The 10295-nt window shown below is 37.8% G+C and overlaps 1 long non-coding RNA gene across 1 annotated transcript; it reads left to right on the top strand.

The window, feature by feature from the left end:
* The first annotated feature begins 4929 nt into the window (after nt 1-4929).
* Nucleotides 4930-7399, top strand: LOC148878797 (uncharacterized). Its single transcript, XR_016104018.1, has 3 exons — nt 4930-5974; nt 6881-7101; nt 7200-7399. It is a non-coding gene; the product is annotated as an uncharacterized LOC148878797 (long non-coding RNA).
* Nucleotides 7400-10295: the final 2896 nt, after the last annotated feature.

Genomic DNA, 10295 nt, shown 5'->3' with positions numbered 1-10295 from the left:
GCTTGCCCGAGCTCCCTAGCAGGCAAGTCATTCCGATGACCAATTTCACTAAGGGTAATCCTGGAGTGTTCCAAGCTCACTACGAGATAGCTCGCGAACGAGCCACACTAGCGCCCTCCAAGAAGCTTCTGGCTGACAGACCTACCGGTTAGACTGTGCCATATCCTCTACTGACGGCACAGTCCCAGTCCTTTCAACAGTCTGCATCCACGTCCCTCGATAGGAAAAGGCATGCTTGCCACTTTGGAAACGTGTCACTCTCCCGGGCGAAGCATACACCACAACGGCCACCTGCGCAGCCCTGGCGGGTAACGGCTGTGGCAGGAGCCCAATGGCGGTTATGCCCGACCTAATGTGAGTGTCCCTATAAAATCCCTCAGGGCAGAAGGGAAACTTCTTCTGGAATCTCTGACCTCTTGAACATAGTGGTAATGCGCTATCCTCACTCTTAGCCTTCGTTCTTATTTTACTTCATGCACACAATACTAACTTAAGCATCGGAGCGTTCCCATCGAGAAACCCCTCGGGAGTTCTTCCTCTTTTCTCTCATCTCAGGTACCTCTCAGGAGCCATGCGAGCACCAGCTAAGAATGACCGGATTGTGCTACACCATAATCTATACCCTTTATTTGGGTATAACCCTTTGGTATAAGTCAGGCCTTATACTTATCAATTAATCCATTTTTCTTGTGCTTTATCTTAAAAACCCATTTGTTTCCGTGGATATGCGCCCAGGTGGAAGGTTAACTAATTCCCACACATTCTTTTTTATCAAGTCAATCTCATCCCTCATAGTAGTTAGTCGTTCACTATATGTGGGTGAAGATAGGGCCTCTTGATAAGATGTAGGATCATCAATCTCAAGCAGAGTGCATGTGAACACTTCCCCTTCGATCTAAAAATAAGGACGAGGAATTTGTCAGCATTCACTTCTATGCAAACTAGAACTTTGAGAATTACAATCCATAGATGCATCCCAATTAATAGGAGCACTCTCATTATACATTAAGACACTCCCACTATCGTTGGTGATGTCAATATGAGTTCGAAATTCCCCACCCTCACCAATATACCTGTTCATGGGCCGGGTCGGGCCGAGCTTGGGTTGGGCTTTTACTCTTTATAAATAGAAATTTGTTAGGCCCAAGCCCAAGCCTAGCCCGACTAACGGGCCTATAACTTGTGCCCGAGCCCGGCCCTGATAAAAGTCCGAAGCCCAAGCCCGAGCTCAAGCCCGGGCTTTTACTCACCGCCGGTGACTATGTTCGTCGGAGCTGAGTTCGCGGTGAGCTGCGATTTTAATAGTGAAAAGTGTGTCAGTTCGCGTCTAAGAGAGAGAGAGAGAGAGAAGAACTCACCGCCATCGCCAGTGCCTATATTCGCCGCCTCGCCGGTGTCTGAGATTTGAAAGAGAAGTGAGAACAGGAACGAGAGAGAGAGAGAGAGAGAGAGAGAAAGAAAGAGAGAGAAAGAGAGAGAGAGAGAGAGAGAGAGAGAGGGAGAAGACTCACCGCCGGAGTTGTTGCGCCGGTGAATGTTCCCCGTCTCGCCGGTTGTGTGGCTGCCTGAGAGTGTGAGGACTGGGGAGGATGTGAAGAGAAGAGAGGTTCGGCTTAGGGTTTTTTAAGTTTAGTCTATAGGTCGGGCTGGGCTGAGCTATTTTGGCAAATCCCGAGCCCGGCTCGAATTTATTACGGGCCTGGCTTTTTGGCCCGAGGTTAAGCCTACGGGCTCATTTGCATGTTCAAGCCCATCCGGGGGCCGGCCTGACGGGCCACCCAACCTATGAACAGGAGTACTCACTAAGTGATGGTGAGATTTTGTATGTAACTCATACAGTTCAAGATCCCCTCTAATTTCACCAATACTTACGAACTCATCCTCAAGATATTCAACATTGCAAGACTTCGTTCCCAGTCATGCCCCCAACAAGTTGTTCACCATACATCACATATCCCTTTGAACTTTCAGGGTATCTTATGAACACTTGCTTATTGGCTCTTGGACCAAATTTTCCATATTTATGTATAGGGTTATGGGCATAACCAGCTAAACCCCAAGGGCAAAGATAGTCCAACTCAGGCCTTTTATCATTCCATAATTCATATGGAGTAATAGGCACTAACTTGATTAGGACACATTTAAGAATGTAGGTTGTAGTTAAAAGCGCATCCCCCAAAAAATAAGTTAGCTTGCGCCATCATCGACCTAACCATATCAAGAAAAGTACAATTCCTTCACGTTGCAACTGAAGTACCAGGAATTGTAAATTGTCTATGTATGCATTTTTCCTCACAAACTGTCCTGAACTGATCAAACAAGTATTCACAGCCATGATTTACATCATGTAGGAGCAGTGTACGTCCACTATGCAAGTTTAGTTAATACGATCCAACTGCAAGGATTTCTTCTTCCATACCAGTTCCTAGCGTGATGTATTGCATGTCTGTTAAAACCTGATGGTAATCTACAAAGCCAACTCTATCTCGAACTACATGCTTGTTTGCTGTTGTGTCTACAACCCAATCAAGAAGAGTATGAGCAACTAAAGCATGAATACACACAAAAGTATTGAAAGAATTGAACAAAGAGGGTACCTTCTTAGGCTCAGAGCAAATCTCAAGCATAATGGCCCTTCTTTCCATAATTGTAAAATTTTTACTTTTAACTACATCTTTCTTTCCTTCTACGATGCTTAGCAACTCCACCGTTTTTTGGGCCAATGTTTTGATAAGAACCTTGTCCACCCTTTCCTCCTTGTCCCTTGCGCTTAGGCTTGAATGACCCATGCTTGCTCGTTTGGGTGGCAAGGGAAGAAGCGGTAACACAATATGCTTCACAGCACTCAACTTCTAACTCAAGTTATCGTAAAATATCATTAAAGGTCTTGATATTCTCACCGCGAGTCAAACAAGAGTTTGGTTTGGGCCCACTTAGGGTCAGATAGGGAATGTGTCACTGCTTACACTTATTGCTCATACACCACCTACTTTTAGGTCACAAATCATGCCGCTCATGACATGAAGAAGTCCAACCATTAAATGTTTTGGGTCCTTAGTGTACGGTTGAAATTTGAGGTTCAAAGCACAAAGCTTTGTAGCAGAGGTTTGCCCAAAAGTGGCCTTAAGTTGATTCCACGTTTCCTAGGCCTCTAAAATAAGGTCATACAACATAGTAAAACGTGCAAAGCCATTCTTTTTAACCCAATTACCATAGGCCTCTTTATCCTTACGGTGTTGTTCAAAGTTCCTTTCGTGGGTTCATGGACACAATTAAGGTTTCTAAAATTTCTTCTTCATTTGGCAAGTATTGGATCTTCCTATGCCACATCATCATCATTGGTTCCATCCAATTTTTTTACCTTAATTAAAGTCCCAATGGCATTTTTGGAATTCACCATCAATTAAATCAAACAAGGGTTTGGATGTTAGGAACATAATTTAAATTATAAAATTGATTTGATTATAATACCTCAACCGACATTATAGAATAAAAAATAAGGAGTTCATCCCATTTTTCACATTTAAATATGGAATCAATCTGTAATAACGAAACACATCCCCTTACAAGGCCTCTCAATAAAAATACAATAAAAAAAGTACAAAAGATTACAAATTAATGACAAAAATCGAGGATGTCGCATTGCCAGTAAAACTAAAGTTGTATTGTCGTACTTGAATAAATAATAATAACAACAACGAAATGGATAAAACTTATATTCCATCTTAGAGGAAAAGAATTAAATCACATACTTGGAATTGCATGATCATGCCAAAGAATTCAAAAGTGCATGAACATTCTATTGATATCATAAACATATCATGATATATTAAACTTTCCTTACGTAAAATGCAACGACAATAATGACCAAGATTTAATCTATACTAGCATGACCGTATCATGAACGTATCTAATCAGGCTCATAATCATTGCATAGTGATCATAACAGTACAAAATTAATTATGTGCTTAAAAACAATACAAAATTATACTATCACATAATAATATGATTTTTCAAATAACTCGTTATCAGATGGGTTCTGCGCCAAACATACCCCAAAGGGCTATATTCCTCAACCAATAAGTAAGGTGTTCAAAAGTAACGCTAATAATACTGATTATGTTAACATATATTGTCTTTTCCCCAGAAAGAGAAATAACAGAGTGGTGGAGCCTATGCACCATTCAGGCATGGAAGAAAACACCCAAAAAAAAAATATCATGGCTTTTCGTGCCTCTTACAAGGCTCATCTCTCATCAACCATTACTCCGAATCAAGTATATAATATATTAATAGAAAGAAAATTTAACATACTTCACAATTATGTAAACATTATTGGCTAAATTAAAAATTTTAGAGTCCAAAAACAATTCCAAAATCCCATGTAAATTCCATAGTCATACATATGATTAAACTAATTCAATCATAGAATAGATTGAAAGCAAGCAAAAGACAACCTTGCTCTAATACCAATGGAAGGCAATATAAAGGATAGCTTGGCCTACCTCAATAAAGCTTCAAACAAACTTTGATCCACATGCTTGATTTAATAAACTTCCACCAAGCACAAAGGGCTACCAAAGTCCTTTATTGATCATACTCCAAAACTACAAAGAACAAACTGTGGTGTTCTTTGGAGAGAGATTTTTCTCAACCGAAAGAGAGGGATAGCAATGAGAGAAGGACATTAATGAGTTCAAAAATTAAACGTATGATGTTGGAAAGTGTGTAATTTCTATAGATAACTATCTTTCTTATATCACCAAAAGCCCACTCATCTAAGAACTGTAGCCCATCACCCCATTAAATGATAATGGGATATGTATCTCCTATAAATACCAATCACTTTTGTGTGGCTGTTATATGACTTGGTCAACCAAGTCCAAGTGATCACACTACAAGAGAAATGGGCATTAGTGGCAGTTTGTTAGTCGGCACATGGGTGACTGCCGCTAGAAAGTTTAAATCTTTTCCCTCTCTCGCTCTTCTATTTTTTCACATTTTCATATTTCCGCTCTCCCTCCTCTCTCTCCCAGTCGATCTCTAGGTGCTCCTTCTCTTGCAGTCTTCTCGCACCATCGAAGACATCAAACTGGCGATTTGTATTCCTGCACTCCTCTATATTTCTCGGTCGAGCATTTCTGATTTCTCTTGCTCCTTTTCTTACGGTCTTCCCGCACCATCAAATAACACCCAATCGGCAACGACAGACTTCCTCAGATTTGAAGCTCTAAAGCTCGAGTTCATTTCCTAACGGCATCAGCAATGGTAGACCACTTCTTAGAGTGCAGTCAAAAGTGGGAGACCTGCTTGAATTTGAAGCTTGAGTTCATTCCCCGACGAAGCAGATTTCTCATAATCAGGTCACGACCTTCTTGGTTCAACAAAGGCCCTCTCTCTCCAACAACTTTGTTTTTCTTTGTTCGGAAATAGCCTCCTCATCTCAGGTTTTGTGCACATCTCATATCCTTGTTCGTTCATTACAGATGGAAGGTAAGATTGAAAACCTCCATGACCTAGGATAGTTATCCCCCTTTTTAGGATTGAACTTTTGCCATGTATGTTGATATTAGTAGGGAATCCGATATTGTCTTCTTGAACTTTTGTTCGTTCATCACATTCTTGTTGAATTTGGTGTTATTTTCTTGAATTTTTTTTCTAGATTTGCTTAAATTTCTGTAAATACATAAGTAGTAGAATCATGTTGATTAGCTTAAGGGATTCAGGTGGTTGGGCTATAGATCTCTATTGATATGCCAGTAAATAGTAAGTTACTATAATATTCCCCTGTTGATATGCTATTGACTATTTTTTTATCTGATTCATATTCTCATATTCTCCTAATGATATGCTAGTAAATAGTAAGTTATTATAAGTTTCTCTGTGCTATCCACCGGACAACACAATCGGCAACAGTAGTGTCAACAGTGTGGGTTTCAACTACCCCTATCATGTTTCACTTGTACAGACGAAGGTAATTCTCCAACTCAAATTTTTTTTATTTGGTTTGGTAGTGGCTCAATAATTTCTAATGCTTTATTATATCTATCTGTTTCATATTAGTTCATAATCTTAGTTTCTCCAACTCGTACAGACGAAGGTACATGATTTTATTGACCGAATCTACCCCAACGGTTATTATATTTCTCTGTTTTACATTAGTTCTTATCTGGCAGATGGTATTTTAATTTCTAATGCTTTATTATTCTTTTCATTTTATAGATTTGTGATTGGCACTTGGTTCTTGGGTTATCTCAGTATTTCCTTGACTTGCTAATTCTTACTAAATTGTTTAGACTGGGTTATCTTAGTATCTCAGATTTCCTTGATTTGGGTTATCTCAATATCTCAGACATGCTATAGCCCAATGCGTTTGTATATATACTCATTTGGATTTAGAGTTTAGAGGGCAATGCTGTTGATGTCAACATTGTGTCTATAAATTTCTCACAAAAATGGAATATTGAGTTTGCAATGGAACAACAAAGATCTACTCATATCTTTGTGATTTCAAAATTTGTTGGAATATTATTCTTGACAAAAAGTCACAGTCAAAAACATCATTTTGATGAAACCTAGTTACTTGATTCATATTTTTCTTATTCAATTCTTCAATATTTTATTGAATTGCTGGCTTCAGTTCCTCTAATTCACTCAAAGCACTCAATAATTTCTAATTAAGAACATCAAAAGACTGGAGAACATAAAAGCACATTAGGATTATTGGTTTGGATTTAATAGATAAAGAAAAACCTCATTCTGCAGTCCTTATCATATTTTTACCAACATTTAAACAATCTCTTAATGATCTGTCAAAATTGTCAAAAGAAGGTTCAATTCTAAGCTTTTAGTTTCTGAACACCACCTTCTACTGATTCAGCTTGATGCACCTGCCATCTTTGTGATTAACGACAATGGATGTGTGGCAACAACTTGCCCCTGATTAGCCAACAGTTATTTTGCTGGTCATGGCATCTGGTACTATTGACATTTCGTTTGCTAAGGACAACCCTAAAATCAAAGCCATTCTCTGGGTTGGTTATCCTGGCCAAGAAGTTAGGCGTGCCATTGCAGATGTTGTTTATGGAAAATACAACCCTGGTAATTTAATTCTGATTAATTAGTCAATTACCTTCTCTGATCATCCTCATTTATTTCATTATCTGATTAATTTTTTGTTCTATATGTTGATTTATTAGGTGGAAAGCACCAACAATTACTTATACTACAAATTTTAGTAGCATCATATTTTTCCCCAATATATATAGACCAATCAACCACTTTGCTACGCTTAATTGATTGTTATTATTATTATATTTTTTTTATGAATCTTGAGTGTAACAACTTAAGTGATTGTTATATACTTATATTCACATATCTGCATTTTTATTTATACAAAGCTTGTCTACTTGTTTCATGTTCTAGTAATATCTATATCTCGTCTATACCCTAAGTCATTTAATTACACTTGATTTATCACCTCTGATCCCTTTATTACATTGGACAACAAATATCTATATAACTGCTTGAGCTATGAGTTACAAACCACAAGTATAATTTCAAATAACTTTTTCTTAGACCCTTCTAGTAATCCATTTAATGCTTAAACATGCTCCATTGGATTGCATCGATCATGACCCTTGGATAACACCCTAAAGTAGCAACACTAAGCATCAGCTTCATGCTATAGTTCTAAGTCACAAAAGGTATAATGTTTGGGCTAAAAGTCCATAGGGCTCACATGGTGATGAAATAGGGATCTATTCAATCACCCCCATGATGGTCGTCAAAAAGCACATATGGTATGATGTATGCTATGGTGGAGATCCCACTTTACAGGACATGTCACACTCCTATGCCATATGAATCCTAGTCTAGGCACTACACAATTGGGTAACTTAAGTATCTTCAGCCTAATCGCTAATGATAGCAATTAATTAAGTACTCACATTCAACTACTGAATAGGTTCAATATGCAACTACAGAAATATAGTCATATTTGACTTTACTGAACCTCATCTTAGACTTACTAAAGAAGTTCAAATATCAATTTCTCCATTTTAAAACCTTATATCTCAACACTAAGACAATCACCTGTGTGAGAGGGTCGATTTGAGCCTTGTGACATTACAATTATGTACCACATAAAAAAAGGCAAATTAAATAATCAATTCATTAATGATAAAAGAGATACAATAAATCTCAAAGAAAGAGTCAATACATCAATAATCAAATCAAACCCTACGTAATCTCTAGCAATGGACTTAGTCAAAGAGTCAGCCACCATTTTGCTAGTGGAGATATGCTTCATAACTATTTTTCGCTATCTGATTACAACTCAAATATAGAACTTGGGGTACTTAGCAAATTGTATGGCAACCATGTTGTCACAGTAAACTGCCACCGCGACTTTGTTTGCACTACCTATAGTGTCTAATCGTTGTAGGAAACTCCTCACCCAAACAGCTTCTTGAACTGTTGTACAATCCATAACATACTCCATCATTGATAGAGCAATGTAATCTTGTTTTTTTGCTACTCTAAGAAATAGTAGCACCTCCAAGTACATACACATATCCTGAGGTGGATTTGCACTCATCTCTATCACCATTCTAATTTGCATCGATGAAACACTTTAATCTCAAGTCCCCACTTTGATAGTAGAGAACGAGATTAATTTCATGAAGGTAGCAAAAGATCCTATTAACTGCTTGCCAAAAACAAGTCTAGGGTTATTTTGGTAACAACTTACCAAACTAACAACAAAGCAAATATCGATTGAAGTACTTAATATAACATACATCAAACTCCCAACTGCATTCACATAAGGAACCATATTAATGCGATCTTTTTCCTCGTTTGTTTTAGGGAAATGATCAAGATTCAAATTGTTGACCCTTCTCAATTGAAGTACCAACGGGTTTTGAATAATGCATCCAAAAGCATTCTAAAATTCTCTTGATATAAGTTTTTTGAGACAAACCTAAAAGTCTTTTAGAACGATCTCACAAGATTTCAACTCCAAGCACATATTTTGCTTTACCATGTCCTTCATCTCAAAAGTAGAGGATAACTACACTTTAGTAGCATCGATTATTTTCAATTTATTCCTAACCAATAAAATGTCATCAACAAAGTGAGTAGCAATACCCCTTCTCTGTTTTCTTGACATATACACAGTGGTCTTCATCAACCACGGTTATCCCAAAGGAAGTTATAGCTTCATGAAATCTCAAATACAGCTGCCTAGATGATTGTTTGAGACTATAAATAAATCACTTGAGATGACACACTTTGTTGCCTTGACTCTTAGCAACAAATGCAATAGGTTGATCTATATAGATCTCTTCACCTAGTCCTCCATTGAGGAATGTAGTTTTGACATCCATTTGGAATAATGTCATCCCATATTTTTGGAATAATGACATTCATTAAGGGATGTAGTTTTGAGGGGGGAGGTCTAATGCCGTTCTATATTTTTGGAATTGTATAATTGTTTATTATTATTATCAACCCTATAGGATTAGGATTGATATTATCAAACAGTTTTTTTTTTTTTTTTTTTTTTGTTTCTTGCATCCCAAAAGAGTCATAAAGCAATAGTAATCGTTTGTATCATCTTTTTCTTTTTCTTTATTGGTTAAAAGTGGAGGCAAAGTATTTCGCCATTGTTATTGTAGGTACATGTTGTTTACCATGATTGCATTAGCACGGAAGACGCTAAACCAATGCTATAGAAACACCGACAACAAGTTCACAACCTGTCACAGATTTGCGATGAGCTTAAGGTCATCATAGACCTGCAATGAATTCAAAACCACTGTACTGATAATGAACTCGAGGTCACCATTGATCTACGATGAGCCCAAAACCATCACAAACTTACAATGAGCTCAGAGCCATCATGAACCTATGGTGAGCTCAAAGCCATTGCAAATCAGCGACGAACGAAAAAATATAACGGCTAGTCGATATCACTCATGTCAGGACGTCCAATAGGATTAAGAGAGAAACGTAAGGCTAACATTGACATCATCCATGCCCCATTATTATAGGTAACTCACAAAAGGAAGTAACATATGTATATTATGAGAATCCTCTAATGAAAAGAAATCTCGTCTTGAAGAGATCTCATAAAACATGTGGTGAATCCTTAATAGTATCCCCCTAGCAACTGACACTGGATCAATGATTCCCTTTCCAAATGGGAATCAAACTCTTTTGGCGCCTTCCTTTTAGAATCTCAGAATCTTTCTTTATAAAAAGAGATGCATGAATCATAATGAGGGGCGATT

Source organism: Nelumbo lutea, chromosome 1, assembly GCF_056320005.1.
Source record: "Nelumbo lutea isolate HS-2025 chromosome 1, American lotus-T2T, whole genome shotgun sequence".
In the NCBI taxonomy this organism is placed as follows: domain Eukaryota; kingdom Viridiplantae; phylum Streptophyta; class Magnoliopsida; order Proteales; family Nelumbonaceae; genus Nelumbo; species Nelumbo lutea.
Note: the sequence above shows the minus strand (reverse complement) of the source record. Positions and strands in the feature narration are given on the sequence as shown.